The sequence below is a fragment of the Lissotriton helveticus genome, chromosome 4_2 (genome assembly GCF_964261635.1).
Source record: "Lissotriton helveticus chromosome 4_2, aLisHel1.1, whole genome shotgun sequence".
Lineage (NCBI taxonomy): Eukaryota > Metazoa > Chordata > Amphibia > Caudata > Salamandridae > Lissotriton > Lissotriton helveticus.
Window position 1 is genome coordinate 63,551,566 of NC_136064.1, and position 25,310 is coordinate 63,576,875.

General features: G+C 45.5%; 1 protein-coding gene across 3 annotated transcripts in view; it reads right to left on the reverse strand.

The window, feature by feature from the left end:
* Positions 1-23,875: 23,875 nt before the first annotated feature.
* The window catches only part of OPHN1 (oligophrenin 1), a 683,898-nt gene continuing 682,463 nt past the window's right edge, over positions 23,876-25,310 (reverse strand). The window contains exon 24 of one of the 3 annotated variants that reach the window (XM_078640140.1): positions 23,876-24,858. The gene's annotated coding sequence lies outside the window, so the exon portion shown is untranslated. The remainder of the gene's footprint in view (positions 24,859-25,310) is intronic. The other 2 variants (XM_078640141.1, XM_078640142.1) reach the window with 2 other exon arrangements.

Here is a 25,310-nt window from a genome sequence, read left to right on the forward strand (position 1 = left end):
CCAAGTTTCAGATAGTAGAAGGACATCAGGGTTCTCAGCCGAGAGTAGGAGGAAGATGTCAGTTTGGTGTTTTACAAGGGAACGAGTGTTAAGATATAATAGTCGGATGTGAGGTTCGCAAGGGATACGTGGGATATGAGACACAATCGATCCCGAGTGGGATGAGGTGTTCCCTGTGATTCCTAGTAAGGAAATACGCGCTTTGACATCGGGCGAGATGGAGTAAGGATGAAATTGTAGGCTCTTTAAAGCAAAAGAGGTGTAAGATATCACAGCTACAGCGTCCCTGGCCCCTGGGCCCGTCCGGCCGCGGACGGGTGCAGATGGGCTTAACTCAGGCGCAACTCCGGCGCACCTACGGCGCGTCCGCTGCGCTGACGCATGAGGGACGTTTAAGTAGGCTGATGACGAGGGGGGTGGGCGGAGTCAGCAGGGCGGGTTAGGAAGTGGTTTTAAAAAATAAAGTCGACCGCTCGTGGTCAGCGGGACAGGAAGCAAGAGGCTGAATTTCACTGCTCGTAGTCAGCAGGGAGAGACAAAGGTATTTAAAAATATAGTAACAGTGACAGACGCGCGCAAGCCCTCTGCCACCGGGCTGCTCGCGATCACTGAAGGGAATAGGGAGTGGAGCCTAAGTAGGCTGATGACGAGGGGGGTGGGCGGAGTCAGCAGGGCGGGTTAAGCCATGGTTTGTTTACTTCTCTTTCTATGGAAAACCAAAGTATCAAAACAAGCAGCAGCTACAGGTTGCCGATGTAAACTATCACATAATTGATAACGGTGTCAAAACTCACGTATCCTGTCTCTATTCCACTGTTAAATTCCTCTGAGTTAAGCATCTGCTGCAGAGATCAGTCTGTAACCCACATGTCACTCATGCCTAAATGTAGAGGTCTGTGAATGATTACAGCTAGTCTGCCCTGCTGTGAGTATTTTGCTGGGAACAGAAGATTGTATTTGCTGTCTGCTGCGAGGTAAGGGAAGCTTGTTAAGTTTGGTATACATCTTGAATACACAATGTTTAATTTTGGTATACATGTGTTAATTGAACCGAGTAAAAATATCAAATTTAGTATGCTGGGCTGCTCTATACTATTAGGTCACACATTTATTAAACTCTTTTGGCAGTGGCCTGTATTTCCAGGCCAGCTGGGATACCATCTCATTAGTTTGGGAATGTTAAAGGCGTGCAGTATTAGTAATGTATTGGGATGGGTGTAGTTGTAATGGACGACTGCACATGCATTGACATGCTTGCTATGTTTTACATGTCATATAGATTGCCATAGCATCCATGCAGGACTTGCTCACCTCTTTGCAGTCAATTGAGGGCCATAAACACCAGGGTGCTGCTATAATGTCGAAATCAAGTGCAAGAAGTTCTTACAAGTTGAATACAATATGAGCTTGTTTACGGGGTTTAGAACGTCAGAAATGTGGGTTATTTGAGAGGCTTACCCCAACATATTAAATAAACCTACTATGGGTTGGTGAAAACACATTTCCTAAAGAATCTGTACTCGACCCCTGGTACCTATGGCACAAGCAGCAGGAAATCCACAGAGAAGAATGTGTTAAATTCAAACGGTACCAATATTCCAAAGTAAAGAACTTACTTTCTGCTTAAGTTATCAAAAATTCGTATTTCGCTATTAAGTCAGATTTCGAAAAACTATGCAGGATGCATTCTTTTAGCCCTTTACAAAACTGAGGAGGAAAATGAAGACTTTAATCCCACCTAGGCCTATATAGGGAGACATCTAGCCTATACAGTGAAATAGCTTTTGGTTGTTATTTCACTGTGAGGGCATACTGATCCCAATATGTAGTGCGCTTTTTAGGTCGAGCCTGGGCAGCGCATGCACTGCTCTGCGGCATGCTGTATTTGAGTTTGAAATAGAAGCCTTACCCATTCCCACCCATATTTGTTATTGGCTTGTGTCATTGTCCTTCGTAAATGCTGGCTTCTCATTCATTATTAAGCTTGTTAGTCCCTCCTTAGTACCGCCTTTTCTTATTTGTAACCTCCCATGAGGACTGGTCCTTTTACTTCGTCTTACACTGTATGTGTTATTAGGTCTCGCTCTCGAGACCTATTGTCACCGACATGCCTCTCAAGGGAGACAGACCGGGGCACGCGCGGCGATTCTGGTCTTGTGGACACGCACGTCCACACTCATGGAAGCACACATACGCGCACACACACACACACACACACACACACACACACACGCGCGCGCACACGCACACACACACGCACACACACACACACACACACACACACACACACACACACAGCCACCCCCTTCCTTGAACACACACAAACACGCGCACACACACAGATGCACACACACAGACACACGCACACACACACACACACACACACACACACAGCCACCCCCTTCCTTGAACACACACACAAACACGCGCACACACACAGATGCACACACACAGACACACGCACACACACACACACGCACACACATACACACACACACGTACATTGCCCCAGCCCCACTCACCGCATCGGCGGCCGCCACTTCTGACCATCGTGGGGCTCTCCCTTGGGCGTGGGAGCCCCGCGTCAGTACTGCTTCTCTGCCAATCACTCCGTGGGCGCGGGCTTCCCATAGAAAAGGGAAGTCCCGCCCCACGAGAGTCGTAACGCACCCAAACTTCCGGCTGCACATCCCGACATCACTAGTGCCGGTGCGTAGCTCGCAGCATGACGCAGGACGTGACTCACACTGTTGCTTTCGTAGCCCGAGAGAAGCAGCAGCAGGGGGCGGGCGTCCACTGGAACCAGGAGGTCACACAGGGTAAGTGCCTACTGATGCCAAGCACTAGATAATGTCCTCATGTGCCTACCGATGCCAACTGCTGTCTCTAGATAGAGTTCCCGTATGCCCACTGATGCACTGTCTCTGGATTGTGTTCCCTTGTGCTGTTTGGTGGCAGGCACTGTGTTGTACTTGGTTACAGATGTCATGAGTATGCATGATCGAGGCGTGAAGGACGTGCATAGTACCAGACTAATTGGTGTGTTCTATGGCAGTAGCTGAAACGGTTACCAACAAACCATTATTCTAAGCACTGTGTCTACTTGGTTACGTACACATTGGTGTTTATGGCTTCAGGCATAGTGGGAGTGTATAGTTACAGAATCAATGTGTATTTATGGTTAAAGGCATGATGACTATATGAGGTCGCGGGTACAGGGGGCGTGCTCGGTTGCAGATCATAGCCGTGCAGGGTTACAGACAATAAGAGTGTGCATGCTGAGAGCATTGTTACAGGCACACTGGGCGTGCTTGTGCGCAGCACACAAATTCTTCCCTCCCAGCAGCTCCACCTTTTATCAACAACTGATAGTGCCTGGAAGGACGTGCTACTCCTGCTTCACAACGGGTTTCAAGTGCAGTTGTAAAACAAAAATTCAGGGGGCCTATTTACAAGACCTTTGCGCCGCCGGTTCGTCACTTTTACCCATATCAAAAGTGACGCACGCGCACTGGCGGCGCAAGAGGCTTGTAAATAAGCCCCCAGGTATTTTTATTGTATCGGAAATATCTGCGCCATTTGATTCCTTTCGAAACTGCTCGTATTTCCGGTCTCGGGCTGACTGACCGCACCTTGCACACAATTGCTTAATAAAGATAAATTTTACAAATCGTGTTTAGTCCCCTAAGGGTTTCAACTGAGTTACCATATAATTTGTCTTGAGTTTCCATGGCTGCCACGTTTTCAGTTTGCTTACGTGTGACATCTCCATATTTTCAAAGTTGTGTGTGACATTTCAATGCCTTTGTCATCTCGCGTTGAACAAACCAGTGATGTCCTAGCAATGACATGCATTTCAGATAAATTACAACCTAGATTCTGAAAATTATCATAAATCCGTGGGAAGGCTCCTGGGGGGCTCGTTCTAGGCCAGTAAACCATGTTAGGGTTCTAACACGACCCGCCATCCCGCAGTCTGGAAAATTCCAGACATGTTTATTATGAAGGCAAAAGTCAGCAGTGGACCGAGATGCTGTGCGCAGCTGACCGAATGCAGATTGTTTCTGGACAAAAAACATTGCCAGCCACAGGGTTCAGTGAAAAAAGACGTCCACGTGGTAGTCATCCCATGGGCCAACAACAGCCTCGACCCGCTCACAAGCACTGCATTGTTTATAAACAAGCATTGGAAAGGAACGCCATGGTCAGACCAAAGGAATTTCAAATATTTTTTTTCTACATTTTTTTTATTTATTTTACAGAGTTTTATGTAGCGCAAACTTGACCCGCAGGTATTGGGTATCGGAGCGCTTTACAAAGCACCAGTTGCATTACATGAGGACATTTATTTTTGTTAGGCACGGGGAAATTAAGCGATTTGCCCATAATCACAGGATGTTCAGCGTCATTGCCGTGACCTTATTTTACAAAATGACATTATTTTTTTTAGTGTAATAAATAAACAGTTTTCAGAGCTATATTTTCCCAGTCGTAGCTGGTATTGAATACAGACCTGGGTCCCCGAGATTAAAAGCAGATCTTCAAGGTAAATTAAGTGTGAAATCTTGTTGCAACGTTTTGGAGGATAATGTATTAGGACCCTACATATTGCTGCTCGTGCACCTCAAGGCTGCCACGCAGCATTACGTCTGTTCATGTACGGCCTTCCCCCTCATTACTTTGCCAGTACGGATCAGTCCTTACCCACAGCACCCTGCGATCTGTGGTAGGTATCATATCTCCAGTACTCTTGGCCTCCACCTGCAGCACCCCATGATGTCAGTAGGCCTTTCTGTCCATGCACTCTGTCCAGACCATCAGCGCCCCTTCTACTCCTGTATCCTGCATCACCCTTTAAACTACCAAGACCCAATTGCAGCTTTGACCGAGCGCCTCAGTCTGACCCTAGGCGTCGGCGAATATCCCTGTAAATGGGGGGGGGGAAGGGAGGGGAGGGGAGGGGGGGCCGTGGGGGCTCTGCCAGTGCACCTCCAGCACAGCCTGCAGCCGGGCCCCAGCTCAACTGCTAGCCCTGCAGCTGCTCTGGTGAAGGGTACGAGCTGCAGGTCTTTCAGCGGGCTAGGGGCGCCGTGCAGTAGGCAGCAACAACACAAGCCTGGATAGAAATGGCAGATGTCCTGGCATTGTTTGGTGGTCCCTGTACCAACACACTCCCTCGTGGCGTTGGGAGCAGAGAGGCAGGGCCCGTCGCCCCCCCCCCACACCCTGCTGACGCTCTAAAGATCCCTCCACCTCGCTGCCCCCAGGTCCTCTCAGCGGCCTCCTATGTGCAAGGGGGTATCTGAGGAAGAAGTGACATTGGCCCTCAGAGCCCCATTCACGTTTCTTCCCTTAGGTGTCACTGCGAAGCTCGAGCTAGTTCTGTCCGGGAAGTGCCTGGAGTAGCAGAGTGTGACCCAGGGGTAGCACTGCTACCCTGGCGTCTGTGCAGCCTCGGTCACGAGACATGGGGTGGTGGTTTCCATTGTATTCTCGGGGTGGCTGGCGCCCCATTCTGCAACAAACCTTACAACCTGCAGCTCCGCACACATTCCATCGGTCACTGGAATCCACAAGCCCAGGGCATGAATGTACTCACTCGAGAGAACGCTGCGAAGCCACAGTAATGGCTATACAATCCGCGAACATGACATAAGTAGGCGAATGTCTTACCTTTTACTGACGCGCTTTACATCATTCAATTAAGACTCTGTGGTTGCGATCACCTTGCAATCCCTTGCTTTGTGACGCAGCGATAATGTTTTATTATATTACCTGGAGAGACAGCTCAGTGGATCAAGGCTCCTGCTGCAGAGATGTAAGTTGTAGCTCGCCAGTTTGAGTCCCGAGTGGACTGATTCGACCACTGCTCAGGGGCGATTAAGTCGGCACATTAAGTTTGGTACCAGTAGCATCTGTTACGTCTTATTGAACTCCCTCGGAGTCTAAGCACTATATTTAAAAAAAGAAGAACCTGTTACAGAATAGAGGTGGCATCTACATCTTAATCCCAGACACTTGTAGCAGTAGTAGTGACCGCAGTGGCATTTAGAGACGCTCTAAACCCCAGTGCCCCTAAACTGATAGTCACCACGTGATGCAGCTGTGGGAACTGCCGCGTGCGCAGCACCATGCAGTTTTCATCTTCATCAGATGGTGGGTGACTTCCCTTCTGTTCCCTGCCTCTTGATATAGTAAAGAGAATCTTTCTTGTTAGGTCTTGCTTACCAAACGGCACATGCTGTCTTTTTGCAAAATACCTTTCCTGTGCTTACCAAGAACTTACAGTGGGCTTGCAGCCCACCCATTGCTTAAAAATGATTGACTTTGTTATCACAACTTTTCCTTGCTTTTTAGGTCTCGCCTGGCGTTGCAGCGCGAAAGCGCTGCCGCCAGCGAGACTTATTGTCAGTGTGATGCATCCCAAGGGAGACAAACCGGGGCACGCGCAGATTGTGGTCTGTGGACGCGCACGTCCAGCCACGTGCACATCGCCTGTCCCGCTTTCGCTGGCAAGCCAGCATACAGTTTCACTTTGCGCTTGACTCACCCGGTCTGCTTGTTTTTTATTGTAGCCGACTCTTGACTCCCCGAGCTTGGGAGTTGATGTGTATCGGAGTCCACGTCGAACTGTTGCCCAGTTTCTACCCTGACCTGGAGTTTGATTTCGCGTGAGGGATCTCGCCTAAATGGCACCCGGGCCGGAATGTCCTGCGAGCAAGTGCTGTGCCAGCGCTGCATTTCCATATGAGTGCTTGGAGAAGTTTGTCACATGCGGAGGGGAGTTCTAAAAATAACCTCGAGCAGACTGTGTGGGCCAGTCCGGTTTCTGGTTCCAGCTGAGTTGGCTGCACTGAAATTTACTGTCACTGCAGCAAGAGCGCAGTTTGGAAGTAAATTGGGTTCGATTCCCACGTCGGGCAGTGGTTTGGGCAGTACACCTTTTTAAAATCCATAGATACAGGGCATAGACATGGCTGAAGACTCAGGTAAGATCCGATTTTTGGAAACCTTAATATCGATGCCATTTTGAGGGGTTTTGTTCTGGTCTCTGGATTTCGAATGGATTAGAACTGTCAGGTTTCTCATTGTTCTGCATTGTTGAAGCTAGTTCCCCCTCACCTTAAACCAAGCTATAACCTGTGGATGTGTTACAGAAACGCCCTAACCCTTAGGTAGTTTGTCAGACTGCACTTTCAAACTGATAGCTTTACTGATAGCTTTACCATGGTAGACCTGTTCTGAGCTGCATGCCTGATGGAAAGTTTAGCTGGCTTTTGAAATGCACTCAGAATAATTGCCTTACTGTAATTTTACAGCCAATCGTTGATACCTGCATTCTCACGTATGCGCTGCTATGCTTTGATGCATGAGAGTGGAACATACTGTGTTTTGGGAGCGAGCAGTAAAGGGGTATACAGTAAAGGCTGGTGAGTCGTTTAATCTGGCCTACTTTCATGTGAACTGGCCTAGTTTTTAAGCAACTGCAGTGAAATGTGAAACATGATCCATACTTGTGTCTAAGTCTTGGGAAGGGAAAGGGCTGCTCTAATGTACGAGAGAGATTTTACTGTCATCACATACCAAATAATCATGGGTTAAGCAAAAGGAAAGAGCATGCACCTCCTAAAATCGAAGGTTGTTTACTTTTGTTCTTTCTATTTACGGAGTAAATAATTTAGGCGGGTGTATTATGGATTCCTTATTTTTTAAATAAAACTAGAATGTAATGTGTTGCTGGACCAAGATCTTTGCTCTTGTATGGAATCTGCAACCACCTCTTGCTGATCTGGGATGATTGTGCATGCTTTGCTGGCTAGAAGCCCTTTTGTTTTGGGAGCTTGGCTGGTTGCTCCACCCTCTACTGTGGGTCATCGACGTCACTTCTTTTTGTAAGAGAAAATGGATGCCAGTAAACAACTGAATGTGCGAAGGACACCTTTTTTATGTTCAAAACATTTGTTGAGGGTATCCTTCATCCTGCTATGCTTGCTCATGAGAAATTGTGCATGCAGTGTATCGCTTACTGTAACATGAATAGTCTGATTTTAAATCAAATAATAGATCCTATGTGTTCTCTCACTCCTATTTTTTAGCCAGGCTATGTTAAATTAAGCTGAGCGGTTTTGCCAGCTAAAAGGTAAGGATTTTTTTCAAAGTTGACAGATCTTTCTGTATCTGTGCTTGACCTTCTAAGGACCTCGGGGTTAATGGCTTTTCCTATCTTGTGCAGTTAAGTTATAGGTGTGCATACATTCTACTTTATGTTGCCTGTGGACCATGCAATGCAATAGGTCTCGCCTTTGCAAAGAAAAAGCTATTGGCATTGTAAATGACAATGCCATTTATTTATCTGTTTTCAAAAGCAACACATAAATAAAAAGTTTGACATTTACAATGCCAATAGCTCTAACTTTTGAAAAGGCAAGACCGTTGCATTGTAAATGCTTGTTGTAACTTGCACACACCACTTTCCCTTGTAACACACAGTATGCTACCTCTCACATTTTGTTTACCTTTGATACTTGCACAAGTGCCACCATTGCCTACGTTACGTTTATTCTTGTGCCTGAGTGTCTAGCTTATTTTGCAGTATTATACCTCTATTTGTACTTTGTTTTCTCTTATAACCTGCACACTTGTCACTTTTTCCTCATGGCACCTTTGCTATCTCATGTATTTTGTTTGCTCACAATTGTCACTTTTACCTCATGTAACTTAACGTCTGCTTTTGTAATTTGTTCACGTGTAATGTTCTCCTCATGTAACAGTTCTGTTCCTTGTGTGAAGCGCTCTGACGCCTTCGGGTAAAGTCCGCGCTATATAAAAACGCATAAATAAATAAAAATAAATAAATAAATCAACAAAGTCAGTCCAGTCCTGAGTCTGTGTCTTCTGGGTATCTCTGAACATTAACCTGTACTGTTCAGTGGCTAAGCCAAACCCATCAATTAGAGCACTCTTCAGGACAGTGTAGTTCTTAGCATCCTCATGACTAACAGTGAGGAGTCTGTCTCTTCCTTTTTCTGAAAAGAAGAGCCACAAGATTGCTGCCCACTGACTCTGGGGAACCTGCTGTACCATGCAGGCCCTCTCCAAAGCAGTTATCCACTCGTGGATGTCATCCCCATCTTTGTAGGGGAGCACAATCTTACTCAGGTTTCTATGATCATAGGACCTGTCTTTATCCTTGGGGATATTGCTGCCACCAGTGGAATCTAATCCACTTAACTTTTGCTCCCTTGCTAAAGCAAGTTTAGCTTGGGCCAGGGCTGTTTCCTCTTTCTCTATCCGAAGTTGGACAGCTCTCATCCTAGCCTCATGTTCTCTTCTCTGGGGGGGGAAGTCATTCCCCTTTGAGAACCCCTTGAGGCATTAGAGAGGAATGACTCCCTGGAAGGAGATCTTTCCCTTCTATTGCCTGGGAGAAGCCTACTATTAGGTCTGGAGAGGTGAAACCCTTCTCCATTCCCATGTAAGCTTAGGTTAGCCTGGCTAAGCCTCCTGGCTTGGGCCTGGCTATCATCTCCATCAGATTCTTCCTCCTCCTCTACCTCTGGAGTTAAGGGGTCATCTTCTGTGGAGGGGACATCTTCACCTGTGTTCTCTGAGGGACCTAGTTTAGAGGCCTTCTCAAGATCCCCTGCCTCTAGGACTTCTATCAGGTGTTGGATGGTAGGGTCGGAACCCTGTTTCAACATGCTGGAGGTACACAATGACCTCATCTCTCGGAAATTGAGCATCTCATAGCTGGAGGGTGCCTTGGGAAGGCCACTTACCACAGGTAGAGAACTAGGTTCACCTGTGCCAGACATGTCTAGTGAGGTGTGGTGTATGCACCTACCTACACAGAGTGTTTACCTACTAGAACCTCTCTAGGAGTTGTAGTCAGGGTGTGCTAGGCCCTTTCCTCTACAGCAACTAAGTTCAATAGAACGTAAGTATTTTAAGCTTTGTTATATGTACCTATGGTACCTAATGTGATCTTTCAAATGATATCAAAGATTACAAAGGTAAAACAACAAGCTCAAATCCCTACCGCTGCACACCAATGTGAGAAGTTGGCCTGGTATATGATGTTCACTATTCTAGTGAGCACCTTGCACCAGTCCAAACAACCCTTATGGTAAAGTCAACCTTATGGACCAGCTATCCTAGTGGTAGCATGGACAAAAGCAGTCTTAGGCTAAACTCAAGAGGGCATGTGAAGCCAGCTGTTTTACCATATGCAAACCTTTTAATATCTAATGAAAGGACACCACACAGGTTATATATTCAAAATATATATGTATTTATTCCTAAATAGATCCCCTTAACTCTTTATGAGCACAGGAGCACAAGCGTAAAACAAGTAACTTAATATCACATACAAAAGTTGCACAAATATGGATAGGCCCTGGTGACCCGTAAAACCATATACTAAAATAGTGGTATAAGTACCACGTCGCGAACAATGGTAAGGCTTAGGGCCTTGGGAATCGCTGGGGCTACACTAGACTAACAGCAGTTAGGACGTGGGAGGCCCAGAGGATGCGGGGGCAGTGTCTAAATGCACACGCGTGCACCAATAGAAGTCAATGGGTGCGTAAAGTTAGAAAGTTGCAGATTTGGAAGTCTTCCGACTGGACTAGAACTTAACCACTTAAAACTAGGACACTAGGGATGGAAATCTCTACAGGAGCACAGCAGTACTCGCGTTACCTCACACACAGGAAGCGGGTGCATAGGTGTCAAATTGTGTCGGGTTTCGTCGTGGAGTTCTATGGAGCCTTGGAGAAAAGATGTGGCAGGCGACCAGGAGAGTTGAGTCCCGTTGGATCCTAGGGTGGATCGAAGATGTAGAGTACTTGAACGCAGAGGGGACAGAGTCTGGGTCACTAGCCAGTGACCAGGAAGGAACCAGGAAGGAACCAGGCAATGTAGGGTTGCAATCAGGTGATGTTGTGCAGCTTGTCTCCGCTGCCACGTGGACCAGGAGGTGTCGACGACGACCAGGTGCTGGACACGGACTGTCCTACGACGGCTCTCGCTGTCGGCGGTGTCGGATCTCGATTCGGAGTCAACAGGCCTTGGCAAATGCAACCCACGCAGGCATCGAAGATGGCTTCTGGATCAGACCAGCAAGGTCTGATGGGCTGCTCCTTTTCACGGGAGCAAGGGCCAGTCTGGAGCAACCAGACCAGCATTGAAAAATCGAAGGTTCGTCGTCACAGAGGCCACTAGCCAACGGGCAAGTGACCGGACAGACGTGTCGATCAGGAAAATGCAAAAGGGCCCCACGCAGCACTCAGTGAGTGTGAAGAGGTGATCTTCGGTGCAAAGGATGCTCGGGGCTGGGGCTTCTCAATCCCCAATGCACAGCTTCGAGGGTGCCTCAGGAGCTGCACAGAAAGCACTTCGCTGGCTTTCCAAGATGGCCGGTCCCACGTCTCTCGTCGCCTCCATGGGTCTCAGCTTTGCTGTGGCTGTGGATCGGGCTGTTGGATGTCTGGTAGTCCGGTTCTTGTCGGTCTCTGTCGTTCGAGCTCCGGCGGGAGCAACAACAAAGAAAACTGCTGAGCGCTTGATGGTGCCTGCTTGCACAGGGTGGTCACTCCTTGACCACAAGGGAGATTCTTCAGTCTTCTATGTAGAGTAGGATGTCGAAGGGTCCAGAGTTTCGTATCAAAGTTTCAGTCAGGATGATCTAAAGTCTAAGGACACAGCTCCTACCTGTATTCCAAATCAAGGGGCTGGATTACCTGCTAGGTCCCTCCTATGGGTGGGTCCCAGGAAGGGGGTGGTTACACCCCTGTCCCTTTGTCCAGTTTCGCACCAGAGCTGGAGCTGGAGTGCCCCAGCACCGGTTTGAACTGGACTATGCATGGGACACCATGTGTGCCCCAGGCAGTGTCTCGTTTCATTCAGCCCTCCCTGCCCAAATCCACTATCTCCTGTCTGGGGTGTTGCTAGCACCTCCCTGTGACAGGAAACCTATTGTCCAAGCCTCCCTCGCTGGAAGGGCTCCCAGCAGCAGGAGGCCAGACTTGTGTCTGTGGCAGCAGCATCCATTTTGTGATGCTGAGGCTCTGGTTAACTTTAACCGGGATTAATGGAAGTAACATGTCTTCTCCCTCTAGAAGGGTGGAATGCTACCCCCGTCGCCAGGACTGGCGAGGGGGTAGTATTCCAAAGCGTATGACACCTTACACGACATGTTTTGATAAAGCCAAACCAAAGTTAGCAATAACCGCGAGGATTATAATGCACTTAAGAGTATATGGTATGGCAATATCCTAGAACAGCTATAAGGACATGGTTCCGAAAGCTGCAGACAGGCTCAGCTCAAGCTAGAGCACCATCTCACATAAAACCAAGCACTCTGCCTCCAGGATTGTTAAGGCCTGCCATAGGAGTGACTTATAGGTGCATATGTGTCTAGATTATAAGGTTACATATAGGAATACTATACCGAAGCAAGGGGTGATTACACGATCTTGCCCCAGCTGAGTGATCAGCCAGTTGTGTCAGTTTGGATGGCCAGTCAGGGGTGGCAAAAGATATGTTGCAGCCCCTGGTAGGCCTTGGGTGCACCTATGCCCTGGGTACCTATAGTACACTGTACAGGGACTTATAAGAGTGACCCAAATCCCAATTGGTGATGTACCTAAAGTGTGTGTACATGGTGTGAAATTTAGAGAGAGAACAGCAGGGCTGTGGGTCTGATTAGCAGGCCCACAGCCACATTAAGTCAAAAACCAGTGAAGCAAAAAGCAAAAAATTGGGGTGACCATAGGATAGCAGACCCTACTCTCCTACACGCATGACTGCTTTGTTCGGCCCCAGGGCCGACAAAATAGTCTGGGCAGTTAGAGTTGTGCAAACCACTCCTACCCGACGTATATTTAAAATACCATTTTATTTTCTGCTTCTTGCGCTGCAGAGAAAGCAGTGGGGCGGCGCTCCGACGCCCTAATGGGGGAGCCGCCGCTGTTCAGCCTGGGATCCCCTTTAAGGAACAGCCACGTACCGGTGGATAAAGAAGGCCGATATTCTCTAATAGGAGGGATGTTGGAGGGCCAGTCCATTCTATTGGGAAGCATATACGCTCCCAATGTAGACCAGGATCAGTTTTGGAGGCGCTTCACAGGAGCACTCACTCAATATACCTCGGTCCTGTGGCTACGAGGGGGTGATCACAACGGTGTTCTGGACATTCATCTTGATTGGTCCCATCCCCCTCCGGTACACTCACCAGCACACAAGCAGACGGAACAATTTCAAACATGGGTGAAACACTGGGCATTGCGGACCCGTGGCTGGAGCGGAACCCAGCCACTAAAATGTACTCCTTCCACTCCATCCCACACAACCTACGATTGCACCTTGAAAGATTCTTATGCTCCACAACATTGCTCCCGGAAGTACAACATACTGATTATCTGGGTAGGGTGCTCTCAGACCATGAAGCACACATAATGACCCTCAGGTGGAGGTCTCCACACCCCCAAATACCCACCTGGAAACTGCCATGTGACTGTCTCACAGACCAGGTGTTCCGCCACGAACACGGGGATTACATTCAAGAACACTTCACCCTCAACTCGAGTACGGCGGCATCTAGACTAATAGAATGGGACGCATTTAAAGTCACGGCCAGGGGGCACTGCATAAAACAAATGACGTCACGAGTGAGGATAGGTAAATATATTTCTGCTCCCTTCCCGGTCGAAATAGGGTCTAGACAGGGATGCCTGTTGTCCCCCCTCTTATTCGCCCTAGCAGTAGAACCCCTAGCAATAAAGTTGCGGCAGGAGGGTGACGCTTGGGTTATACCGATAGCAGATACGATGCACTGTGTGTCATTATATGCAGATGATCTCCTGATCCACGTCAGGGATGTCACAAGTGACCTCACTCTCATCTGGACGTCACTGAGCGACTTTGCGGCGGTCTCAGGCCTCAAAGTCAATTGGGCCAAATCCACGATATACCCACTGAGTCCGCACCTAGCTCCACTCGACATATCGGTAGGAGCCCACACACTCGCTTGGAGCACTGCCGCACCTAGATACCGGGGATGAGACTGTTTCATTCCCCTGCAGACTTGTACAAAGGGAATCACCGCAAGGTACTAGCGAGAATACGCATGGCTGTGGGCTTCTGGAAGACATTCCCTTTCGCCCCCATCGGACGAGTAGCCCTTGCAAAAATGATAATGGTCCCCAGGCTCCTTTACCATTTCACCAACCTTCTTGTGATACTGCAGCGTCCATTCTTTTGAGTTAGACATGCCCCTGACCACATTGGTCTGGGGAGGAGGTAGGCATAGGATGGCCTTCACCACACTATACTTGTCCACAATTCAGAGAGGACCGGGAGCCCTGTCATTCGAAGCGTACTTTCTGGTACTCCAGTAGTTATCGCACTGGACAGCAGAAAGTCACATAGGAGAAACAATCAGGGAAGAGGGGCAGATACCCCGCCCAGCAATATGGAGATTGCGGATGCCAGGTACCAAACCCCTCCGCACTTACCCTTTGCAAGTGACCATAGCCCGAACGTGTATGCTGAAAATACATTGTATGTCCGGGGAAAGCCCCCTTACTCACCCTTACACCCACTGGTAGGATTACCTTGCAGCAAGTATTATACAGCCCGCGCCCTCCAGGTTTGGACCAATCATTCAGTTACGGAGATAGAGTCCCTGTTCGAAGACGGACTGCTAAGGTCATATGCCCAAATGACCGCTCACTATGACATACCCCCGGGTCAATTCCTACTACATTGGTAGCTACTAGACAGTGGCTAACCCTACTGGGATCTAAACACGGGCCCCCGACACACCCGGTAATACACACTATATTACACATGGGGGCAGGAAGACATTTAGTTACCTGGCTATACAAAGCCGTTCGGGAGCTGATCCTACGCCCATTAGACTCACTATGGCAGGTGTGGGAAGATGAAGCGGGTCGGGTATTCAATGATAAAGAGTGCAAAAAAGCCCTAGAGTACCCCAAAAAGGTCTCCAGGAACGCACAGGAACATTAAATTCAATATTCTACATAGGGAATAACTCACCCCACAACACCGCCACCTTTTTTATCCTGACACACACTTTGCCTGCTCCCGATGCCAGACTCTTGAGGCGGACTTTAAACATATTTTCTGGGACTGCCCCATTGTTCAGCAATACTGGGACAGAATACACCAAACAATCTGTGAGACGACCAACATTCTGACCATGTCACCATGGGAAGCCAGTGCCCTTGGCATTTTCCGCAGGCGGAAAATCGAGTAGGTACAGTAACGCTTCGCCTCCTTAGCCATTCTCTTACCAAAAAGGGGTATAGCCATGCACTGGTGAGCCCCGGCCCCCCCCCCGCGGCAGCCTGGATAGGGCCCATGAAGAAATGGGGCGCGGCAGAGGAAGAGGTACTAGGGCATGAGGACGTGAGGGAGCATAACTAATGCACCGATTTACTCAAGAAACAACACAATCGGCGTCACAGGCAGCCTCCCAATCACAGACTCCACCTTTATCCCCCTGAGACCGATGGAAGATAACATAAGACCAGACCCAGACACATAGGACGGGAAATGCTATAAGACGACCTCAGATACCCCCGCATACCACATTGAACCAACCCTTCAAGTCTCCCCCATACATCTGATACCGTAACATATCCTGCAACCATGACCAAACACATAACCATATTGCACTGGTAGCTCCGTAACAGCTTCCCCAGTTCATTCCCGAGGTTAATAGTTTTACCTCTATATCGGTGGTTCCGAATCCGAGGGCATTTCAAAGGGAACTCATACGCCAAACATCAAGTGAGAGCACACAAAAATGGATCACGAAAGAAACATGCAGTGATCCCAGACTACAGTTGACACACTCAGCCGAAGGCTAGTAAATATACTAACACCAAATCAGATGTCGGGCATCGAATAACACCTAGAATGTTTACTATATCATGTCTGCAATGTCGGAACATGTAATAAGTGATGAATCCTGTTCTTTTCAAAGTGATCTCTCAATCGATTATAGACGTATGTTAATGTATTGTACGATGAAATTATTTTTATTGATATTATTAATGATGTAATGAAATGTAAAATCCCAATAAAAGATGTAAACAAAAATAAAACTGCACGGCAAGTGACAAGACCCACTGTGTCCAATTCCAGGACTTGAGTTTGTTATCATATCTGGGATCAACAGTATGTGCAGTACCACTGAGTTTGGTAACTATGCACATCTGTTTTCTGTTGAAAGCACCAAGTGACCTACTTATGAATGAATTGCGCTCAACAAATACATCTGTTAATATTTAGCTTCATGAAATAAAAAAAAGACACAGGCACTTTAAAAGAAGTTCACATTATAATTTTAATTTTCTTTCAATGTATAGAATCTGCGAAACTTCAGAAAGGTACACCTAACAAAACAAGTTTTTTACATGACAATAAAACGAAACAATGTAACTTCACAGACTATGTACATTAAAAAGGTGCCTTTAATTCTGTATCGTTGGGTAATCTAACACCATAATGCACAGGTGCCACAGAGAGGATACCGCCTTGACTAAAGCGGTCTCATCCACGGCAGGTGGATTTCACTTTTAATATTCCCTACAGGTGTAGTTAATAAAAAAACATTGGCATAAATATACTTTAAAAACCTGATGCCGCCAAAATATCCGCATTGTAGGCCACAATTACACAGCCCCGCTTGTAAACAGTTAATTTTTTTAAGATCCTGGTGGCAGACCACCATCGGCAGTTAAGTGTCAAGGATCGATTCGTATTGGGTTTGGAAGCTGTGTGGTGCTACACGGGTATACAAGCTTCGAATCCCACTTTGTTTCCGAGCAGGAGGCCAGCAACATACGCAGGAGGCCGGTAGCACACGCCGGAGGCCATTGACATGCCCAGGAGGCCAGTGACATGCAAAGGAGGCCAAAGCCATGGGCAGGCGGCTAGTGACATGTGCCGGAGAGCAGCGACATGTGCAGGAGGGTAGCGACATGCGCAGGAGGGTAGCGACATGCGCAGGAGCGAGGTTGTGAGTCACACAACCGTGTGCTACCGAGGAGAAGGCGCACAGGTAAGTCTTCAAAGCTCCTCTCATTCTTCATATGGAGTCTAGTGTGGAGGAACAGGCTGAAATTCAAGACGACACAAACTGAGCTTAGAGAAATAACATGAGCACAAACCATAGCAACAACTGTACGCAGAGGACCACTTCTCACACTGCAGTATTGTTTAGCTAATGTAATTAAAAGTGTACATTGAAAATAGCGAGCTGATAAATCACGTAAACTGGCACAAGTACGAAGAAGCCCCATGTTGTGCAACCATTTCCGGCAGTCCTTAAATACAAAACAGGAATGTACTGTAAAAGTGGGAAATGTTAAAAGCTCTTTGAACAGCAGCCAGGAGATGCTTCAAATACTGGGAGGCAACGCTTACTACATGATTCTGGAGTGGCTTTAAAATGATTATCCCTGGTCTTGAAAGTTCTAAAATATGGCACACCCACCTATACGTCACAACTCACAGAATGTAGAGGAGGTCACTTTTTATGTCTTTGCGATGTTTCATTCTTACAGACCACCTCACAGACAGTTCCAAACGATGCAAGCAGGGCCTAGAGAGGACCACCTCACAGACAGTTTCAAAAGATGCAAGCAGGTTTTTGAAAGGCAAAACTGTAAGCGACCATGAGACCGCAAAAGACAAGTGCAATCAGGGCATGCAACTGGAACAGAAGTGTATAAGCTCTGTCTAGAATCGACCAAGGAACAGTCTCGGTTAGTGAACTGTATGCACTAGCAGCATTATTTCTTTTATGTTTGTTCCTGTTTTCTCACCAGGGCAGCAGCCCAAAAAATACCCACACAAAGAAACCACCCATCTCCATCACCTCTGTAAAAGTATGCTCAGAGGTGGTACTTGACCACAAAACATGCAACAACAACTTAGAAAAATATTTTTTCATATAACAACATTGGTTTGAGAGTTTAACGAAAATCAGGGGTTCGGTGTTTGTCACACTTAAAAAATGAATTGTCCGCATATGTGGAGTCAACAGCGTGTGTTATCTCAGATGGGGAGAAGCCTTCAGTATTTCCATGAAGAGGCCACACGGACACAAAAATGCAACCCTTCTGCGGCCAGGGTTGAAGTAGAGTCCATAGCTGGTCCGATGTAAATTCTTGGGAGAAACAATGCTATTTTCAGGATTCATTTGCCTGTGATGTTGGAAGTGACCACATTCCAGCAGATGTCGCCATACTAATCCTGCATGTCTGCACTGTATTTCTGAAAAACATGAAAGGCTGCCGAAGACCTTTGGCTCATACCATTTGAGAAATAAAGCACTGATTTTCACTCCTGTTCACCATGCAATATTTGTAACCAAACAGAGACAACACTGACACTGTTTTAAACTTTGCAAAGTTCATATGCAGTTGGTTATAACTCTTGAGACACCGCTATTCCATCTAGGCAACTTGTGGAAGTCCTCTCTAGGCCCAGAGAACTGGTGAGATCTGTAGGTGCAGAAGAAAGGTTTGCAAAGGTGTCCACATGGCATTCCAGATGCCCTGGTGGAACATTTTCCATCAAACATTATGTTACTTCACACTACTTGATACAGAGTGACTGCAAATGTCAGCAAGGATTGTCTGTATCATATTAATGAAGTTTGTAAATGTAAATAGTGTTAGTCTGTTAGAAAGTAAGCGCGTGCTAGTCAGAAGTGTGCGTGACAATTCTGCCCTTGTGAGTGGGTTGATGTAAGACATCAAGTTGAGGCACATGGCATTGGCAGTGTATGTATACATTAGAGGTGTAGAAAGAGAGAGGAACTAGAGTAATATGTTTGTAGAAGCCTTTGAAGTAAGTGATTAAGAGTACACATAGAGGGTGCCCGATGAAAGTAATTAATGTGTATGTGGCGTTGCTGATGTGAGACATTAATGGGTGTCACAAATGCATGCTGCAATGGTTTTTAAGGAACATATTTGCTGAAGTTTGAGAAGTTTTAATAAGGTGATTAAGAAGTGTGTGTATGCTGTAACTGTAAGAAGGGTGTATAAGAAGCGTTTGAGGAAGACAGACCAAGGAACAGTCTCTGAGGAGTGTATCTAGAAGAAATAGGTGAGATAAGGAGTGGAGTGTCACTGAAACAGACCATTTAGAGGAAGGAGTGAGAAGAATCCCTGGAAAGTTTGTAGGGAGGTTATGAGAAGAATATCTAAAGGATAAATAAAAGAGGAGCTATTGAGGAGTGTCTCCAAACACAACTCTAAGAGAAGCGATAGAGGAGTGTAAGAGTTAGCCATCATAAAACTGTGATTAGTATTTCTGGTATGTAAGCAAAAAGTGCACAAGAGTGTGAGAGACGGGTGCTTTTGTAAACTAAATATATGAAACCTGAGTGAGGACTCTCCAGAAAATAAACATAAAAGGTGTGAGTGCTGCAAATCTCTGGGTGATGGGCATAAAGTCAATATGGGGGCTTAGTGAACCGAGTGTTGGAAGTGTAAACAGAGAGACTCTCACGGAATGTAAACTTAAGAGAGGAGAGTGAGAGGTCTTTTCTGCAGAGAGGGCATAAATTGGGAGATGACGGCACGCAAGTTATGCATTCAAAAGATAGATGCAACCATTGCGAGTGGGGCACGTATTCATAAACAAAAAATAATCACTTCAAGGTACACCTCGGCAGAAGTGTGAATGAATCCATCAATAGACATATATCACATGTTGTTGAATGGAAATCAATTGTGATGCTTCAGTCTTGAGTGAGTAGTTGCAAAGTAAGATTCAGAAAATGTAGGGATAATTCTAACGGTGAGGTGATTTGAGGTTATGTTATAGGACACATATACTGTGCACGTGCAACATAAGGTAGCAAAAAAACAGCAACTAGCAACTGGGTTAGACATAAGCTTTTCTAAGCAGCAAGGTTAAGAGTTTTCTAAAACCCACATAGGTGAGATCTGTGTAAGTTAAACATAAGGTGGGTTAAAAGGTGCATCAAAAGTTAATTAAGGCAGAATGTGTAGGGAGTCTCGTTATGCAAGTAGTATGAGTGATAAGTGTCTACATTTAAGCTGCACTAGTGAGGTGTTTATACATAGAGCATTGTAACCGTGGCTTGGAAGGAGTGTAGATGTAGAAGATGACTGTAAGAAGCACCAGTAAGGTCTGCATCCATGAGAGAGTACGATGTATATCCATGACAGAAGAACGGAAGCACCTTTAAGGCACACGTCCGTGAAAGAATAAGATGTATATCCATGAAGGAAGAACGGAAACACCAGAGAGAGGCGCATTTGTGAAAGAATAAGATGTATATCCATGAAGGAAGAATAGAGGCATCCAGGAGGTGCGCATCCATGAAAGAATAAGATGTATATCCATGACGGAATAACGGAAGCACCAGTGAGGGGCGCATCCATGAAAGAATAAGATGTATATCCATGACGGAATAACGGAAGCACCAGTGAGGGGCGCATCCGTGAAAGAATAAGATGTATATCCATGACGGAATAATGGAAGCACCAGTGAGGGGTGCATCCGTGAAAGAATAAGATGTATATCCATGACGGTAGAGCAGAAGCATGAGTGAGGTGCCCATACATGAAAGAATAAGATGTAAATCCATGACAGAAGAAAGGAAGCACCAGTGAGGTGTGCCTCTGTGAAAGAATAAGATGTAAATCCATGACAGAAGAATGGAAGCACAAGCGAGGTGCGCATCCTTGAAAGAATAAGATTTATATCCATGACGGAAGAACTGAAGCAACAGTGAGGAGCGCATTTGTGAAAGAATAAGATGTATATCCATGACAGAAGGATGGAAGCACCAGTGAGGGTGCGCATCCATGAAAGTATAAGATGTAAATCCATGACAGAAGAAAGGAAGCACCAGTGAGGTGTGCCTCTGTGAAAGAATAAGATGTATACCCATGGCGGAAGAATGGAAGCACCCATGAGGTCTGCATCCGTGAAACAATAAGATGTATATCCATGGTGGAAGAATGGAAGCTATCAGAACAACTATGTGCTATTAATAGGATACAATCCATGAATCCAGAGTATACATGGTGAAAAATATGTTCCCATCAGATACCCGTCCTGTACCACCCTACATCATTTGGGATCCTTCACCAGAAGGAAGTGGAATGAATTCCACTATGGATTAGGTAGATTGTGTCCTAATCGTGTTTGAAGGATACAATGATGGATTAATGTAAACTATATGTTGGTATCGGTGGGTAAAAATAATTATCAGTGCAGAAGATGCTATATGTAGCATGTGAATAAGTGAATTAATATTGGGTTGTAGGAATGGAAAAAGTAACGACCTAGATTACATCTAAGTAGTTACTTGTCAACACTACTTTGCACTGTTTTTTAACCTTGGGTGTGGGTAGGATCCTATTAAAATTCTTTTTTTCCATTCCTACAACCCAATATTAATTCACTTATTCACATGCTACATATAGCATCTTCTGCACTGCTAATTATTTTTACCCACCGATACCAACATATAGTTTACATTAATCCATCATTGTATCCTTCAAACACGATTAGGACACAATCTACCTAATCCATAGTGGAATTCATTCCACTTCCTTCTGGTGAAGGATCCCAAATGATGTAGGGTGGTACAGGACGGGTATCTGATGGGAACATATTTTTCACCATGTATACTCTGGATTCATGGATTGTATCCTATTAATAGCACATAGTTGTTCTGATAGCTTTTCTCTGTTTCTTGACCCGTTGTTATATATTGTTTTTCACTGTGTTTAGGGATTATAACAATGCAAGGTCAGTAAATATTTCCCTCATTCGCCCTCCTTAATGTATTAAGGAAGAATGGAAGCACCCATGAGGTCTGCATCCGTGAAAGAATAAGATGTATATCCATGGTGGAAGAATGGAAGCACCCATGAGGTCTGCATCCGTGAAAGAATAAGATGTATATCCATGGTGGAAGAATGGAAGCACCCATGAGGTCTGCATCCGTGAAAGAATAAGATGTATATCCATAACGGGAGAATGGAAGCACCAGCGAGGTGCGCATCCTTGAAAGAATAAGATGTATATCCATGACGGAAGAACTGAAGCAACAGTGAGGAGCGCATTTGTGAAAGAATAAGATGTATATCCATGACAGAAGGATGGAAGCACCAGTGAGGGTGCGCATCCATGAAAGTATAAGATGTAAATCCATGACAGAAGAACGGAAGCACCACTGAAGTGCGCCTCTGTGAAAGAATAGGATGTAAACCCATAACAGGAGAACGGAAGCCCCTTTAAAGGGCACATCCGTGAAAGAATAAGATGTATATCCATGATGGAAGAATGGAAGCACCTGAGAGGTGTGCATCCACGAAAGAATAAGATGTATATCCATGACAGAAGAACTGAAGCACCAGTGAGGGGTGTTTTTGTGAAAAAATAAGAGGTATATCTATGACACAAGAACTGAAGCAAAAGCGAGGTGTGCATCAATGAAAGAATAATATGTATAACCATGACATAAGAATGGAAGCTCCAGTGAGGTGTGCATCCATTAAAGACAATATATAGCAAGCATGCAAGCTGTGCAAGTGAAGTGTGTACTCGGAGAAGAACAATGTAAGCAGTGCCACTGGAGTGTGTAAACACTGCATGCAGTGAAAACGAGGTGGTAGCTACAGAATACCACTGCATTCAGCTCCAGTGACATCCATTGAAGAACACTGTAAGCAGTGTCACTGAGGTGCGCCTACATTGCAAGCAGCACCAGTGAAATGGAAATTACAGAAAAACAGTATATGTAGCTCCAGAAAAGTGAACAATGTGATCAAAAGAAGAACAATGCTAGCAGTGTCAATGAGGTGTTTCTACATCCCAAGTAACACCAGGGGGTATTTATTGTACATAGGAACATTGTAGGGAGTGTAAGTGAAGGGTGTACCCAAAGAAGAACAATATAAAAAGTGCCAGTGAGGTATGGAGTTATAGAAGAACACTGCCACTTGAGATGTGAATTCGCAGAACATTATGAGCAGCACCAGTGAGGTGTGTATCCATTGTAAAACACTGTGCAGCTGCGGGACCCAGCAAGCAGTGCCAGGGAGGTGTGTATTATTGGAGTGTAAATGTGTTGTGTAACCACAGAAGAAAGTTGTAATCCACTACAGTGATTTGTGTATCCATAGAAGAACATGGTAAGCAGAACCCAGGAGGTGCTCACCTGAAGATCACAGTAAGAAGTGAGAGTGAAGGGTGTTCCCATAGAAAACAATATAAGCCATGCCAGTGAGGTCTGTATCTATATAAATACAATCTAAGTCGTGCCAGTGAGGTGTCTATACTTGTAGTGCAATTGTTGTGTCTATCGATAAACATTTTGTAAGCAATGCCAGTGAATTATGCAGATGTACATAAACAGTGAATGCAGCATGAGTACGGGTGTGCCCATGAAATGAAAATGAAAAGAGCATACGTATGGAGTTCATCCACAGAACATAACTGTAAATGGTATTAGTGATGTGTTTCCATAGGTAGAAAAAGTTATGTTTGTAACAAAAAAAAAATATGCGGTATGAATGAGTTTGCAAAAGATATTTAGAAGAAGAACAGAATAAATTAGAGTATTTCTGAGAAGCCAGTAAGGCGAATCAACCGTACATAAATTGAAGTAGTGTGAATGATTTAAGAATCTGTATAATATCAATTTCGAAATTGTGAGTGAGATGTGCTGTGGAACTTAAATGAGCTGTGTGTGCATAGCAAATAAAGTATGCAGTAGGCATAAGATATGAATCTGCATATTACTGATGCAAGTAGTCGGAGTATAGAACAGAAATATGAAAGAGGGAGTGATTTATATTGTGCACACCCTGGAACACACTCCACTCTCTGTAGAAAGTACTGGGTGAAGTGAGTCTGTCAAATAAGAATATAAGTAGCGTTAATCAGTAGCAAATCTGGAGAATATAGCAGGGTTGAGAGTGCATCTGTAGAAGATAAACGAGGGTGGTGAGTATCCACTCAAGACAAATGTAGATGAAGAGTGTGTAAGGTAGTTGTTGTCATATGGCAATCCACATCCTATCATTCCACACCCAAAGCCTTCATTTTAACACATTTCTTACAAAGTATATAACAAACATATAGCACCTGTGCTACAAACGGAATAAATGCTTATAAACGGAATAAATATCACTGTCAATACAAGAAAGGCTTGTGGTCCAAGTAACGGCAGCAGTCAGTATCTGGAACGCTGACCACCAACTTGACTGAGTCGACAAGCTCTTGTAGGACCTGGAGTGGGGGAGCATCACCATTAATCAATTACTTTTCAACCAAAGACTTCTCCATTGACTTGCCCATGACCAGGCATTGCTGTTCTGTTGGAAGTTCAAGAAGGACTGCAAATACTGCCATAGGCATCCATTCTAATAAAGCACTACAGAGTCGCGGTTTGTGCAGCCCTTGCCCCCAAGCTCTCAGTCAGTATGTCCTTCGAAAGCAACTTGATCATTATTTTAGAAGCAAATAATGTCACTGGTGGGGCAGTGCTCTGGAAAGCTTGTCCAGCGCTTTCCAGTCCATCTTCACTTTCTGCTTCACCACACAACATGGTGGTAAAAAAAAACTCCTTAACAGAGGGAATCACTCAGGATCCCATAACCATTGAAGTTACAAATTGTGTTTCTTCTTTATGATTCCTTCATTCAGAATTAATGACTGAGTCTGTGAATGGCCATTAAGTCGAAATAAATCCTTCCTGGAACAATCTGTTTAAGAAGTTGGTAGTCTCCCCTGGAGCCCGCCAGGAGGCAGCCATTTCAGTGCCTGAAACGAAAAAGTCTACATTGAATATTTTTACTCACCAAATTGCTGCGGTACAAATATTTTAAAATGTGCAGACCCCTTAGAACCTCAGAGCCCAAAATCTCTGCGTGATCAAATCTCTTGGTGCACTGTTTGATTTTTGGACAAGTTGCTGGGGACCCAATCGAGCTTAGAAACCCTTTTTTCTGTCTACAGCTTTGGATTTTCAATTTTTGAAACTACAATAATAGGAAAGGTGCACTTAACAAAATCAAACACATCAAAACGAATCTGCAAGGCTTTGACATCTTTCCAAGGAATAAAAGGCTCTATGTGAGTAACAGGTCATTAGACTGGAATAAACAGCTTTGTTTTCTTAATTATACTTCTGATTAGCCCGGCCTCCTCCTGCTCTAGGCATAAACACAAGCAATTTGGAAGGCGTACTTACTTAGTGCAACAACAATGGCTTG